The following is a 16,580-nucleotide window of genomic DNA, read 5'->3' as shown; positions in this document are numbered from 1 at the left end:
ATAGTATACATACTATGTAATTTAACAATATATTAATACATATTTTAAACATCCAAAGTACTTTAATATATTTAACATTTATTTAAATATATATTTGAAATATATACATAGATTTGATATTTTTAGACTAAAATTTATGAAGTTTTTCTGAAGACTTTTAGATTTCCTATTTTTACCATTTTGCTTTCCTTAAGGAGAAAAAAGACAAAGACATTGGTCAATTTGTCATGTAAGCACACCCTCCATTTTTTCTCCAAGAATACAAAAGGTAATAATCAGTTTAATACACACAGGTAGCAGCCTCTTAAAGATTCATTGCCATTAGGGGCCCCTTTGTGGCCCACACTTGTATTAGAACTCAACCATGCCCACACATGTATTGTCTGTTTCTTCTTGTGAGCAATCATGGTCAAATTGAGATGGTATGAGAGAGACTCCAGTGCTTTCAAATCCCTAACTATGTACTCTTTTTTTCTTATAGATAAATTTACTGCCTCTTGACCTGCTAATTTTGGAGGCAAGGGAGAAGAAATATTATTCCTGTATCATAGCATTTAAAATAAATAATTCATCAAATGGCTAATTAGATGTTAATTTCTTTTTATATTATCAGTTTCTTTTCTATTATAAAAATTGATTTATTCCTGGAGAGTTCAGTGGTGTCTTTCTTTAATTTCTTTTGCCTTGAAATTGTAATTGTGTTAGCCATTTTCACATGTGTTTATTTGTTTTTAATGTTTATTCTCCCTATTTTATTCAGTATATTATATTCCTTTAAAGGTTATAATAATAAGAAAGAAACTAATATATATACATATATATATATATATATATATATATATATATATATATATATATACACACACACACCAAACATCTGCTAGGTGCTAGATTCTATGTCAAAAATGATGCAAAACATTCTCTCTCTCTATATATATGTCTGTGTGTGTGTGTGTGCGTGAGTGTGTGTGTGTATGTATATAAAGGATAAACTTGTCTGTATAGTAATATAAAAATAGTTATATATGTAATTCCCTAGGTATTAATATTACTATTACTCATTTTGTGGATGAGGGAGGCTCACAGACAATATCAGCTACATTAATATAGCTGACCAGTTAGTCATATCTTTACGTTTTTATTAATCACCTAATTACTTATTAATCACTCAATTAATAAATCTTGCTTTGCTGGCAGTCCACCACTGAGATGCACTTACATCCCAGAGACGTGGTCTTATTAATGTAGGTCCCTACTCTTCACAGCCTGTACCTGAGATCAGTGTATAATGACTTTAACAAGCATGATTAACAATACTGTTAAAGATTAAAAGAGATACTTTACTGCCCAGTGCAGTCCCCAGTACATAGTAAACTTAAAAACACTTGTATCTCTGTCAAAATCTAGGTAAGATTAGCCACCTGGCAAAACCTGAACCAGGAACTGGTGGGCGTTTCACACACTGATCTTCAGTTCACCACCAGTGGGGTGTCTAGTTAGTCCATTTACATTGCACATTCCAGGACATAGCTTTCCAACAGTTTCTAAATGACATGGAGGAAGCCTGAATTTTAAGGATTATCAAACTATCAGCATTCTTATGGCTTTCTGTCCATTTAGAAATTAAAACTACTAGTAAAGATATCTTCCCTTGGAAGCCAGCTTAATATTTCTAATCACACTAGGCTAAGGAAAAAGTCCTTTTGTTCCTCTTATGACAATTGTGTACTCAGCTCTACTTTGTCAACAGAGAGGTAGGTGGCTTTCTTGTCATAGTCTTTATAACGATGTGTGTTTCATGGCAATTTTCATTCACCCTTTAATGTCTTTTATCATTAACATTAAATGTGCTATGATAACATCTGGCCCTTTGCATGAGATACTGTATTAACTCAGGAATACTTTACTGAAATAGTGCTTGATTTGGGTGTTGGCTCTTAACATTTTCTGACCTAATTTCTTAGTTTCTTAGGTTAGGAATAGGTAACAGGGGCTTATTTGCACAGCTGTCTTTGAATGGGAGGTGGCTCGGTTGGTGAAACACTTGCCACACAGCATGAGGACCAGAGTTCAGACCCCATTGTGAGGTAAAAAGATGGTGTGGTTGTCAATATTGGTTGTTCTAGCACTGGAGAAGTAGAGAGAGGCAGTTTTTTGCACCTCCTTGAATCACCAGGCTTGCTGAACTCGTGAGTTCTACTAAGAGACCCCTTTTCAAAAAAAGTTCAGAGAAATTGAGAAAGACAACAAACATTGACCCCTGATTCCTTGCACATCCAGATACATATGTATGAGCACTTATATCCACAATGAACAGACACACATATACACCAGCAACATACATGTGCATCCAGATACATACATGCACACACAGGCACATGCATATACATTAATGTACACATGTATGCCTGCATGTGAAAACACACACACACATCACACACACACACAGAAAGATAGAGAGAGAGAGAGAGAGAGAGAGAGAGAGAGAGAGAGAGAGAGAAATAGAGAGGGGAGGAATTCATAATTCGTAATTGCCTTGCTAATGTAGGTTTGCTTCAAGATCTAGGCCAAGTTTGCGTGTAGAACATATGTGACTGTCATTACCTAGCATTTGTGAGGACACTAAGCTCCCACCTTGTTCTTCAACTTCAGCTCTTGCCTTTTTCCCACTGTGAGACTGTGTTCTAGATCAGTGGTTCTCCAAATAGGCTTCCCTGTGCTGTGGCATCAACAGTATAGGCTTCCTTGTTAAACATACAGATTCTCCACAGAATTCCGGAAGTACTAAATAACAGGGTTGGCGGTGGGGTAAGGGATAATTTCAGCCATCAGTTTTAGCGAGTTGTCCTTGAGACACATTGAGATTCTCAAGGTGGCACTCATAGAGGCTCCTCAGCTTCATCTGTCACCTACCCAGCCTGTCCTTGTTGCTGCCTGTGTTTTGCTTTCCTCATGTGGTGTTAGAATTCGTGGCCACATATCTATTTCTCTTGTTTGTGAGTAGTGTCTATTCTCCCAGCAAGAGTGTACATAAGTCTTTTATTCACAGTGTATCATGCAGCACAGTTCTTGGCGTGTGGCAGATATTAAATAAATATTTAAGCAAATGGGTGAGTGAATGATCAGTTAATAGGAAGAGACTGAGGTTGTATTTCTTCTGATCTTCATCTTTTTTTGCTTGTTTGTTGTTTCATTATTGATGTAGACAACCACACACAACCAGTTTCATAACTAATTTATCACCAGTTTATAGAAATAACTTACAACCTACATGAGTGAGAGAAGAGGTGGGGTGAATAGAGGCAGTTCTCTCCAGCTAACTTGTTCTGTAGCTCTCAAATCCTGGGGCAATGTCTTTACCGTTATAGGCATTTCAGTTTCAGAAGAGCCAGTCTGCAATTCACCTAATGTGTTCTCAGTGAGGAACTAACATGTAGCAGATTAGGGTCAGGCAGCTAGGAATGGAAGGTGCATGCTACATCTTCAGTGAGACCTTCAACTCTGCTAGCCAAGTCATGCCAGCTCTGTGAGAGCTACTCCTGTTGCTGGAGCTAATGTCAGGAAAGTCATCGCCTGGTTCTGCCCTTACTTTCTTAAAAGTGTTCCCTTGTTCCTTCATCTCCTGTTCACTCATGTCTGACACTCTTCTTCAACACCCAGCTTATGTGCATAGTTCCCAAACTTCTGTTTATTGATGACTCTCTCTTCTACTTAGTGCCTTCACTCTTCCTTTTGTTCATCATGTTGTCTTAAAGGATGGAGAGAATTGTTTGCAATTCTTTCAGAGTAGGAATAGGTATGGACTCTTCTATTACCAGAAGGAAGGCAAGGCTTCTGGGCACTTTTAACTTAGTGTGACATGGCAGTGCCTTGCATCTTAGCCCATTAGGACTGGAAAAAAGGTTGGACTGTCACCCTCAGAGGTCTATCTCCAGTAACTTACTATGCCGCCAATGCTTCCTGCCCCAAAGATTCTGTGGCTTCTGAAAGGCATACCATCATTTGGGAATCAAGTGTCCAGTGTGTGTGTGTGTGTGTGTGTGTTTCTGTGTGTATATGTGTGTGTAAGTGTGCATATGCCTGGATGTGCATATGTGCATGTATGTACATGTGAGTGTGCACGTGCTTGCATGTATGTGTATATGTGTGTATATTTGTGTGTATATGTGTATATGTGTTTGTGCATGGATCAGAAAGGACATTTTACACTAAAAATGACACTCAGAAGCAAATTCTCACATGAACAAACAAGAGTGAGACTCTTATCTTCCATGAGACAGGGTTTGTCCATCTATAAAATGGAGATACTCACTCTTGTATGGCTACAAGGATAATGTGAGATTTCCTGGTTTCTTTTGGTGCCCACTCTTGACTGATATTGAATACAACTGAAGTTATTACAGTGAAGAGTATAGGAAAGCTGTAGAGGGAGGTAGTTTCATGTAAATGCCACATCAAACTATATATAAATCTTGGCAGGCAAAGTGAGATGTAGCTTGTGAAATACATTAGGGACTTAATGTGGAGCTGGTCTTATTTATCTTTTCTCACACATGATTGAGAAATCCTTGTTAGCGTACTGTCTGAAATGTAAGCTGCTGCATGCCTGAATCTCTCTTATCAGGATTTGCAATAAGGAAATAATAAAAGTTTATTTTATTTTGAAAAACATTCCTGGCTAGAGCTCCAAAGGTAAAGATAATGAAGGTATGATAACTTCCCCCATGTAAGAGAGAACAATAGGGAAGTGGTAAGTTCAAAGATGGTCTTGTAAAGTATGATTAAAATATATTTTCTACCTTTTCCTAGGAATCATCTCAAGCAACTTTGAGAATAGCTTGTACTAGAGCAGTGGTTCTTAACATTCCTAATGCTGTGACCCTTTAGTACATTTTCTCATGTTGTGGTGACCCCCAACCATAAAGTTATTTCCTTGCTACTTCATAACTGTAATTTTTCTACTGTTACGAATCATGCTGTAAGTGTCTGTCTTTTCCTATGGTCTTAGGTGACCCTGACCCCAAAGAGTTCACAGCCCACAGGTTGAGAACCACTGTGCTAGAGAATTCAACATTGCCACTTCTCCATGTTCAAACATGTGAGCAACAAAACAACTATAGCCTTCATAAGTTGTATGAGCCTTATTGAAATGATTTTGCTTTTTATAATGTCTGACTGGCACATTTTGGTGTAACCTGAAGCATACTCTTAAGTTTTTCTACAAAATAGACAGCACCTTCCCTGTCATTTGTTATGTAGAAAATAAACAGTGTTCTTCTGAAAGACACAATCCAGAAAGCTCAGCCAGCTCACTTCCAGCGGGTTCAGGATGCATTATACACAGTAATTACCAATGGCCTTATAAACCCTACAGTGTTTGGCAACCTCCTCAGTGTTTTTGTAAATGGCTCTGTTCCCTAGAAGTCAGTACTGCCCTCATGTAGCAGTAGGGTTATTGTCCTTCTGGACACATTAAGTGGATTATTTTCTTAGTCAGGGGAGAGAAGGTCATGAAAAATAATGTGCAGTTTTCCTCTGCAGCAAATGCTGAGCTCTTTAATAATGTTCAAGTGGAAACAAGAATGACAAATAGCTTTCCTTCTTAATAGAAATCAAATGTGATATGGAGTAAGCTGGGGGAACTTGGTGCATCAGATTTCAGAGCTGGTGGAAGACTTTTCTAATTCATAAAGAATGTTGGCATTCACAACAAACTACAGGGTACTTTGGAACTTATGCCCATAACATTCATTCATGACTGTATAAAAATACAACATCCCATTTGATGTATGTGTATGGAGCAGATTATTACCCTGTCATCTGCTCTTGGTCCCTCTGAATAGCCTCTGGCATATTACTTAAGTTTCCTCCTCTGCCTCTGCATTCTAGAATCAATGTATGAAAGAATGGTAGATGCATTTTACAAGGACCTAACGTTTGAGTCTGCCCTCTCATTACTTCATATTGAAAAGATAAAGGTCTTGCAGTGTGTTTGGAGAGATCCCCTAAGCAAAAGTAGTGCACATTAGCAATGGTGAGGTTCTATGATAAACTGCTTAATATTTGAAAAATTAATGTTAGAACCTTGAATACTCTGCATTGCTTGATGGTGTTTCCAAGGCAATCATTTATCTAACTAAGTTGTATTGGTAAAATAAAATACAAGCCATGATGTTCATCTTACACATGAGAAATTGACTCTACTATTTTTATACACTTCTGTGAATAGTAGCCAATATATATTTAAAGGAGTTCCTAGCAAAATGTGTTCTACATATGTCACCTATTTTTAAAAATAAAAATGTGATCTGAAAACTGTTGATATCTATCTTTTCCCAATATAGGATTTAAAATGCTTTCTTGCAGTTTTTTTCCAAGGCTTTGTGACAACTTACTGATAATTACTTGAGGGGATTAAGTTAATCTTGAATATAAAATGCCAGTCTTGAGTATAAAAATGTAGCCAGCCAATGTCTTCTTTTTTCTTAGTGTAGACTGTCTCTTCTTTGTTGCTGTGTAGAACTTCTCAGCTTATAGTTATTTTACACTATTTACATTATGAGCATCTCCTGTTAGCTGCTCAGTGCTTTCCCTAGGTATGTTAGAAATGTCATAGCTACTTGTCTCTCTTTAAATGTTGATGGTTAAATGCAATGTGAAAATATAATGGCATGTTTGCACTCTCTACTCTTACTTATGCATTCAGCTAAATAGCAAATTCTAAGTGTTCTGAATTAGCTTTCATTTGAAAATTTTATTTTAGATTGTAAAATAATTAGGTATGTTTATGAGACATAGAATAAAGCTTCTATACATATTCATAATATGGAATGCTTGCAGGCTGATTGATGAATCTACTACTCATACATACTGTTGTTGAAAACATTCATTGTCTGAAATACACAATGTATTCTCACAGTCACCATTCCCACAGCAAAGCTCACAAACGCTTATCCCTGTCTTACTTAAATGTTGTGCATCTTGATCAACATCTTGAACAGTATCTTCTCTTTCCCCATTTAATCCCTCCCTAGCCTTTGGTAATAACCATTATAATAGCTTCCTCAATAACTTGATTTTGTTAGTTAACCTATAAATGAAATTATGTACATTTGTCTGTCTATGGATGGCTTATTTTACTACACATTCATCCATAAAGTTACAAATGTCAATATGTAAATCCTTTTAAGGGTGCATAATATTCTATGATATAAATTACAGACACTCTCCCTATCTATTCATCTGATGATGGACACTGAGAGCCTCCATGTCTCAGCTACTGAGAACATTGTACAATGGGTAATAAGTGCAGGTATGGCTTTCACATGTTCCTTTGACTTCCTTTCAATGTATCTACAGAAGTGGGTTAGTGTTCCATATAGTATTATATTTTAAGTTTACTAAGGAACCTCCACAATGGTTTTCAAAGTGACTATAGTAACAGGTTTTTCCCAATAGTGTGTGTGGTTTCCCTCTTCTCGGCATCATTGTCCACATTTTCCAGTGTCTTTTGGGAATAAGCCATTTAGTAAGTATGGACAATATCCCCTTGCCATTTCAATTTGCATCTCTTGGTGGACAGTGATGCTGGGAGCTTTCAAGTGTCTGTTCTTCATCGGTGTACCTGCTTTGGAGAAGCTTGCATGTATGTAATCTACCCTTATTGATTATCTTTTTAATATCATTGTTGATTGGGTTACATCCTTCTGTGAGCTTCTTACATAGCTTGGTCAATCACTGTTCATCTTAACTACACTTTATAAATATTTCCTCCCATCTGTGAATTGTCTCTTCCCCTCACTAGCTTTATCTTTGCTCTTAGAAGCTGCTCAGCTTGGATGAGATCCCACTCATTCATTGTTGCTTTTGTTGTTCATGGTTTTGACATAATAACTAAGACATTTTTCCTTAGATCAATGGGGTGGAACATGTTTTGCTATTGTCTCATCTAGTAAATGCATAGTGTTAGATATTATATGTCAGTACTCAATCTATTTAATTTTATTTGATTGTTGGGAATGATATGCTGTGGGTCCGGATTTATTTTTCTCTTGACTAGGATAGAAATAGTATAAGAGGGGAAAGATTGATTTTCCCTCCCCATTATGACAGGAGCAGATAGAACTTGTAGATATGGGAGCTTGACATGAAGTACTTGTTACAAGGAACAGCAGTCAGGATGCAGAGGGCCTGGGCTGGAACCATGGCCAAGCAGGAGCCCATAGACATATTTCCCAGCTACCCACTTCCTCTACTTATGCCACCTCCTGGAGGTCCCTCCTTCCCAAAAGCAACCTCTGAAGACCAGGTATTCAAGCACAGGAGCCTGATGGGGGTATTTCACTATGAATTGTAAGGAGGTGCTGCATCATTCTAATTATGGATATACAGTTTCCACACACTTTTGTTGAAGAGACTGTCTATTCTCGATTGTGTATTTTGGTGACTCATTTGTTTTCTTCTTTATTATGGTAATATCCGAAGAAGGAACCTATTTATTTATGTATGTCAACTTGGTACCAATTTTATCCAAAGAAGGAACCTCACTTGAGAAAATAACCCAACCAGACTGGTCTGTGGCAAGGTTTTGGGGCATTTTATTGATTAAAGATTGATGTGGGGGGGCAACCAATTGTGGATGGTGCCATCCCTGGAAATGATGGTCCTGGGTTCTCTAAGAAAGCAGGCTGAGCAAGCCTTATGAGACCAGTCGGTAAGCAGCACCCTCCACTCACTCTGCTTCAGTTCCTGCCTCCAGGTTCTTGTTTCCAGTTCCTGCCCTGACTTCCCCCAGTGCTGGAGTGTGATCCAAGTGTAAGCCACACAAACCCTTTCCTGTCCAGGTTGCTTTCCATTGTGGTGTTCATCACGGCGACAGATCACAGCCAAGAACAGAGGCTTTGACAGAAATTAATTGCCCCAAACTTCTTATACTTACCTCTTGATTTTCTACCCTAGCACCTGTACCTTGCTGTTTTAATTACTATTGTTTTGTAATAGATTTTGTAATCTATTTTTGTGTGTGTGTGTGTGTGTGCGTGTGTATGTGTGTGACTGTAGTCTTTTGTTATTCAGCATATATTTTAAAGTATTTTTTCCATTAATAATGACTTGGAGATTTTGGTTATTATTTCATTGAAATTGTAGATTACGTTGGGTAAATGGATATCTTAACAATATTTATTGCGCAACAGCATTGCTCTACATTTATGTGACCTACAATTTCTTTTACAAATTTTAAGCTTTTAAAAATTCAAATGTTTTACTTTATTGGGTAAATCTATTGTTTGGTGTTTTGTCTTCTTATTTTATTATTTTTGTTATTGTATTTAGAATTATTTATTTTTCACATAGTTTATTCTTAATATACATAAATGGTGCTAAGATTGTGGGATGGCTTTGTACCTGTAGCATTATTTAATTTGATTCTCAGTTAAAACAGTTTTTAATTTGTATTTGAGATGAGGTTTTGACAATATCATTCATATTATACTTGAATTTATAATCTTCTTGACTCAGTTTTCCAAGTGTCCACAACCATGGGCAAAAAAAAACAAAAAAAAACACTACCCAGTTACAGTTCAGTTTTTGGGTGGATTGCAATGTAAGATTACAATATCAACAAGCAGAAGTAATAATCACTTTTCACTTTCCTTTTGAATCCCATTTCATTTTTATGTTCTGATCTAGATTTATTAAAATAATTAAATAAAATAATTAAAATAATTTCATGTGTATGAGCATGTATTTGCATGTGTACCACAAGTTCGCCTGGTGTCATCAGGGGCCAGAAGAGGGGGTTTGATCTCCTGGAACTGGAGTTATTGATGGTTTAACATATGGGTGCTGGGTATTCAACCCAGGTCCTCTGCAAGAGCAACAAGTGCTCGTAACTGCTGAGCCATCTCTCTAGCCCCAATTACTCTGGTCTAAACTTCTAATATTATATATATTCAACAGATATGTGAGTGTCCATTCTCTCATTCCTGAAGTTATAAGATGTTAGTGGCATAGATCTGTTTTGCTGTTTTGGGGTATATTCTTTCCAGGGTATATTGTGCTTTATTGAAAGAATTTTTTAATCATGAAAGGATATTGAATTCTGTTAGTGCTTTTCCTGCATCTATTGAAATGATATGAAATACAGGATAAATTGATTTGCATAAACTGAATAACACCTCCATTCCATAAGTCAGATTTGAAAAGATTTATTTTTCATCATGTGTATATGTGAGTCTATGCCACAAGTGTGTGGGCACTGGAAAGGCCAGAGGTGGAAAATCTCTGGAACAGGAGCTACAGGCAGTTGTGAGCCACCTGCCATGGGTGCTGGGAATTGAGCTTGGGTCCTTCTGGAAGAGATGTATAGGCTTGAACTGCTGAACCACCAGCCCCCAGGGGTGAATCTTGCTTAGTTGTGGTATACAATTCTTTTAGCATGTTGGTGTTTTGAATTTAGTTTTCTATTACATTGTTTAGGATTTTTCCATCTGTATTTATCACAAATAATTCATCTGCCATCTTTTCTCTCTCTTGTCTTTGTATCACTTTGGTAATAGGCTGCTGATGGCTTCGTAAAAGTAAAATTTGAAGTATTCTCTGAACTTTATCTTTTGGGAACAGTTTGAGAAAGGTTAATATTAATTTCAAAAGTTTTGTAGGATTCTACAGCCAAGCCATCTGGCCCTGGGATTTCTTTTATTATTGAGCCATCTCCTAATTTGCCACAGGTCTGCTCAGATGTCTCTTTATTCAGAGTTGGAAGGTTGTATGTTGATAGGAATTTGCTCGTTTCTCCTAGGCTATCTGATTTACTAGCATATGATTGTTGATACATCCTAAGATCTGTTCTATTTCTATGGTATCACTTCTGTTATCTCATCTTTCCAATTTTAACTTTCTTAATTTATAATTATTCTGAATGAAGATTTGTTTTGTTTATATTTTCAAAGAAAATCCATATGCCTCCAATGATTGGAGACATTTTCCTACAATACTGCTTCAAACAGTATTACATAGTCCCCTCTGTTTTCTTTGGGGACTCCCTTACTCTGTGTGTGTGTGTGTGTGTGTGTGTGTGTGTGTGTGTGTGTGTGTGTGTGTGTGGTGGAGCTGCTGCACAGAACCTATATTCCTTCTTCATCTTCATTCAGTCTTTCTTCTTTTTCCTTGAGCTGACTGGTTTTACACATCCTGCCTTACCATCTGATAATTCTCTCTTCTACATAACTATGTCTGCTATTAAAACTCCCTACTGAATTTTTTCCCTCTTACTATATGCTACAGCTGCAGAATCTCTCTTTGGTCTTTTATTGTGCTTTCTGTTTCATTTTTATCTGTTATTTTAACGATTTCTTTTAGCTGTCTATATGTATTTTCTTAAAATTCCCTATAAGGATGGGATTGCTTCCTGACCTGACTTTTAGAGCCATTTTTTCCCTCCCCACTCTCTCATCCTTCCTTCCTTCCTTCCTGTTGTTTTCTAAATCAGATGTTTTACTGAAATATTTTCTCTTACTGCGTTAAAAAGCTGGGCATTCCACTGCACCACTGTGGATGTCATTTATGATGCCGCAAGGGTAGCAGTTATTGACATTGCAGATAACAGAGTTTTGGGTAGTTAGGATCTCCTTAATGTTTCCAGAAACTTCTCTGACCAACCACCAGTGCCACATCTGCTGGGCAATGTTGACAATCTCTTAGAATATGATGTTCCACAGTGTTTAGTGTTCCTCTGCTTCTTTCTGTCTCTTGGTGGCTCTTTGGGGGCTCTAATGATCAGACAGAGGACAACACCTCATCTGGACCTGGCAGTTTGGAGTAATGTCACTGTAATCAAACTTTTCCAGACACAGGTTGCCTTGGCAATGTCATCACCAACTGTTTTTTGAGGCAGACCCAGGGAACCTATCTTGGAAACCAGGGCAGATGTGGCACTGACCTTTCCTTGAGAGTATCTCAGGCACACAACTTTAATTTCACTGGGGACCAACTTAGGCGGCATGGTAGAGGCCACTGGTATCAGATGAGCCGGGATCTGGGATGGTCGAAGACAGCACTGTTGCCACCCTGTAACCAAAGGCCATAAGCTAGGGAACTTTTCACATCTGCTGTGCTTGACTTTTCTTTTCTACCATTTATTTCCCACCAGATATAATTGTAAAGAGTTAAAATGGCATTTTTCCTGTTGTTTTTTGTTGTTGTTGTTGTTGAGATTTCTATGATTTGAAGTTGAATTTAGAAGTTTGCTTCATTTTTAATGCTCTTTGATCTGTTAAACTGATGGATTACCTCTGTTTGTTTCAAAACAGTGAATATTCTTTATAGTCTTTCATATATACATTGAGAAGAAAAGCTGGAAAAATACAAGTTTAGTATTGTACAGGAGTGGCTAGGATTAATAAATGCAATGCTTTGTTGTAAAAACTGGAGGTTTTATATTATTAATATATATTTTGATGTTAATATGTTGCTTATTTGTTTTAATAGTGAAATATCTTGTTTTCTGAAAGATGGATACCATATATATATATGTTTATATATATATATTTATATATAAAACTTTTTTCCAGCCAGTACTCTGATAATGGGAATTGATCTTCCCTCTGAGGTCATATGCCAAGGTAGAACTGAATCAATATTAAAGCCATATAATTTTTCCAATTTATATAGTATCAATAACACCATTAGATCTTAGGAAATGCCAAATTGATAAAGAGATGATCATTTGGCCCAGATGGCTGACCTTCACTTTCTATTATCAGTTATCTCTCATCTCAGCCCTCGGCCTCTCTTTTCTTCCACTGGCTTGCCTGGCTTAATCTCTTTATGTTCCATCACATTGTGACTTTTCCTTGAACCGTTTTCTGCCTTTGATCCTTAAAGATCTTCAAATGTTCTTCTTTTTATATATTCTGATTCATTGGATTTTACATGTAGTAGACTTGTAGGCTATGCATTTTCTATTAGATGGAGCTACCATTTAATACTGTCTGCAAGTGAGAATTGAGAATTACAGGAGCAGTTTGAAGATGGAACTTATTTGGAGTAAAATGCTCAGGTCTGGAAGTTAGATTTGCCCTCATTTTTAACTCATTCTCAGTGGAGGAACCTGTGTTGCCACTTGACAGCATGTCTGAGATATTTAGTTGAATTGAACACAATGGCTTAGAATGAAACCAAGGTAGGCTTATTTGAAGTCAATGTTTCTAGAATAAGTGTGCAGTATACTGCAGGGAGATGCTGTCGAAAAGACACGAGGAAAGTTCTTTTAGTGCTCTTTAAAGCAAGGCATGTGCTGTCACTGGAAGTCCCTTTGTTTGGCCTGGGACCAATGTTTGAGAGTAGAAGAATGGTCAACTCATAGCAAGTTCAGCATGTCTCAGGGCTGCTTCTGTGAAATTCTTCAGTTTATATCAATCAAAATCTCACCAAGGGAAAGAGAAGCTTAGGGGTACAGGGTTGCTATTACATGTATGTTAGTGCTTATTTACACAGTTCTATCTATCTATCTATCTATCTATCTATCTATCTATCTATCTATCTCCAGGAACATTACCTGAACTTGACTGCTTTCCTTAACTCAGAAGTGACAGGAATTTTCTTAGTTTCAGTTCAGTTACATTTAAAGGGACTTTCTTCAAAAGATAGGATTACTTGGCCGGCCTTTGCAAGTAAACTGGTGTGTAGGATAAAGCAGTAACTGTGACACCCTCCTAGCATCTCAAATTGTTAATCCTCTTCAATGTAATTTTCTACAGAGCCAAGAATTAAAATGCAAAGTGGGTTAGTAGTTAAATAAAAGAGGGACAGATAGGCTCCAAATTTGTGTCAGTAGTGTGATTTTAATAGTAATCTGGTGCTTTGCCAGTAACAAGATTGCCTAAGTATATGCAAATAGAGATACAAATAGACTACATCTACCTTAAGCAGAAAGAAGAAAGGAAGGAAGGGTAGGAGGGAGAGAGGAAGGAAAGAAGGAGGGAGGGAGGGGAGGGAGGAATAAAATTGGTTGTTGATTTGGTGTCAATTAAGGGAATAGGAGAGTGATATTTGGGGATGGACTGTTAGCAGGATGGACTAGAAGCTGTCAATAGGAGCATGCTATTAAAAGCCTTGTGAGGACACCATCATTCAAACTATGTCTCAGTTCTTTTTGTTCTTTGAGATATTTTAATCAAGAATTTAACTTGAGAGAAAGACAGAGACGGGGAGGCGGGGGGTCTTGTCTGGAACACATGTTAACTAAGCAGTTGCTAACGATAGAGAACAGCAACAACATTTTTGGTCACTTCCATGAGAAACTGGGAGCAGTGTGACATGGACACTGGGCACGGATACACAGGTGTATTTACTTCCACCTCTTTCTCGAGAACCTGCCTTCTTCACAGTTATTTGAAAATTACTTTGGATTGAAAGCACATATTGAAATTGATCTTTAACTGAAAATGATTAACGTGGTCCACAAAACTTATAGTAACAATAAATGATAAAGAAAGGAAGCTAGTAAAGAAAATTGATTTATGGGAGCCTCTGTGTTTCTTTTTCACTCTCCTGCAAGCTGTAGGACAGAATTAGTGGAGGCGCTGGCTCCAGCGGTCTGCCCAGGCTGCAGTAATGTGTTTCAGCCATGCCTTGTTTTATTGGATTTTGTGCAAAGAGAAGGCTAAAACACAGTTGAGTTTTCATGCAGGACCTCCTGGTTCTTACAATCAGGAACTTTTTATGAGAAAACATTAACAGGATAAAACGACTTTGACTTGTGGGTATGAACATTATGCCATGGAGTACACTTTTTATGCCTTTGTGCTTTCTCTATGTGTCTACTTAATAAACAGTAATATGCCAATATGTATCTTTCCTGAGCATATCCTGAGTACCAGGGCATGCTCAATAATAACCACCAGCTTTTAGGACATCGGTAATGTGTTCATGTTGATGTTGGCTTTGGATATGAAATGACAGTTTCTACTAAGCCAGTCTTGGAGAGTTTTGTGTTTGTTGTCTTAACTCTCACCATTTAAAAACTGCAACATGGCCACCTTTGTTGCCATTATTTCTAGGTTTGGAGTGCTGAAGGTGCCATCTTTGGCTGGAGACAGTCTAAACCAATGTCTTTCCACCTTACCACTATTGATAAATTTCAGAAGACTTGCCTATGTATGGTTTGGCACCATTTTGGTCTTCTACTTATTTTGTATAAACTCCATTTCCCACTCTGACAGTAAAAAAGATTTCCTAAGATCAGTAGATATACCTGTAAGAATGAGGGTGGAGACAAGGAACATTGGCCTACTTAGTTGGATGGAAACACACACACACACACACACACACACACACACACACACACACACATGGTGGGCAAGGATTTGGGCCTCAGAGTTAATGAAAAGAAGAAAACAAGCAAAGTGCCCATAGTCACCTGTCTCTGTTTCCTGATTAGAATGCAATGTGGGCAACCATTCATGTTCTGACTGCTGTGCCTTCTCTGCCTTGAATGGAACAACAGTCTAGGAGCCAGAATAAGACTTCTATTTGTTCCTTAAGTTGATTGCGTCAGGTATTTTGTTATAGCAGCAAGAAGTACTTCATACTGGCAGTATACAACACAGCCCCAACATTCAACAAAAGTCTTCCTAAAAGCCACAGCACTCGGGTACTGGAAATGCAGAGGAAAGACCTGGTCTTAGCTCAGTGAAGCCTGCCTCTGGTCGCAGTCATGCAGAATGGCAGTGTGACACCACTTTATATTGAGGGTAACAAAGGGCTGTTTGTAAAAGTCTAACACTAGAACACCTGAATCAGTTAAAGGAGAGTCACCAATGCTTCGATCATTGTCTTAAAATTATAATCATTTTTTCTTTGTCAGGAAGATGCTCTTGGGTTCTGCCATATCATCATACAACTTTAAGTACAAATTCCAAAAGGAATTTGTCATTTTTGGCCCCTGATCATAAAAATGCACATTTGTGGTTGGTTCTTTATGTTGTGAACTCTCTATAGATACTTAGGGTCAGAACTGGCAATTGTGAATCCATTTTGTTGTTCTAAAAGCTGAAGGTCATTTTGCTTGGTAAATAGTCTCAGCTTTGTCACTGCTGGGATTTTTGATGTTGCCTGTGGAGCTCTGAGTTTGGTCATCATTCTTTTCTTAAGTAGAGTTTAACAATTTAAATTGCTTCTCTGTAATCTTTTAAAAATAGCCCCCAAATGAGCCCTGTTCTACGTTATTTGCTTTATCAGAAGAAATAGTTATCCAAGACACATTTTAAAAGCAGTAAACTGGGGTAGTGTAAAATACTTTTAATTCACTTTTATTGATTTTGTGCATTTAATATTCTTGAGCAGGTAGATTGCCAACACCAGTCTTTAGATATCACTCTCTAAAGAACCACTTGCCACCATGTGGATCGATAAGTGTAGTCCTTCGTCCTTGCTCCCCGAGGCCTCTGCAGCTGTCCACCTCACTTTTTAGCATGGGATATGAAATTACTGCCAGAGAAGCTTAAGTCCCAGTGCTCATCTGGTCTAGTCACAGATGAGCTGTCACTGGATGAGTCTCAATATTGGGCATTAAATGC

The 16,580-nt window shown here is 37.6% G+C and overlaps 1 protein-coding gene and 1 pseudogene across 11 annotated transcripts in view; one reads left to right on the top strand and one right to left on the bottom strand.

Annotated features, from left to right (window-relative positions):
- Positions 1 to 16,580, top strand: part of Fhit (fragile histidine triad diadenosine triphosphatase) — a 1,472,699-nt gene that overhangs the window by 792,081 nt on the left and 664,038 nt on the right. The window lies entirely within an intron of this gene.
- LOC121140910 lies at positions 11,207 to 12,088 on the bottom strand (annotated as a pseudogene).

Source organism: Mesocricetus auratus, unplaced genomic scaffold (assembly GCF_017639785.1).
Source record: "Mesocricetus auratus isolate SY011 unplaced genomic scaffold, BCM_Maur_2.0 Super-Scaffold_100006, whole genome shotgun sequence".
In the NCBI taxonomy this organism is placed as follows: Eukaryota; Metazoa; Chordata; class Mammalia; order Rodentia; family Cricetidae; genus Mesocricetus; species Mesocricetus auratus.
The sequence above is the reverse complement of the archived record's forward strand: the minus strand, read 5'-3'. Positions and strand labels throughout refer to the sequence as shown.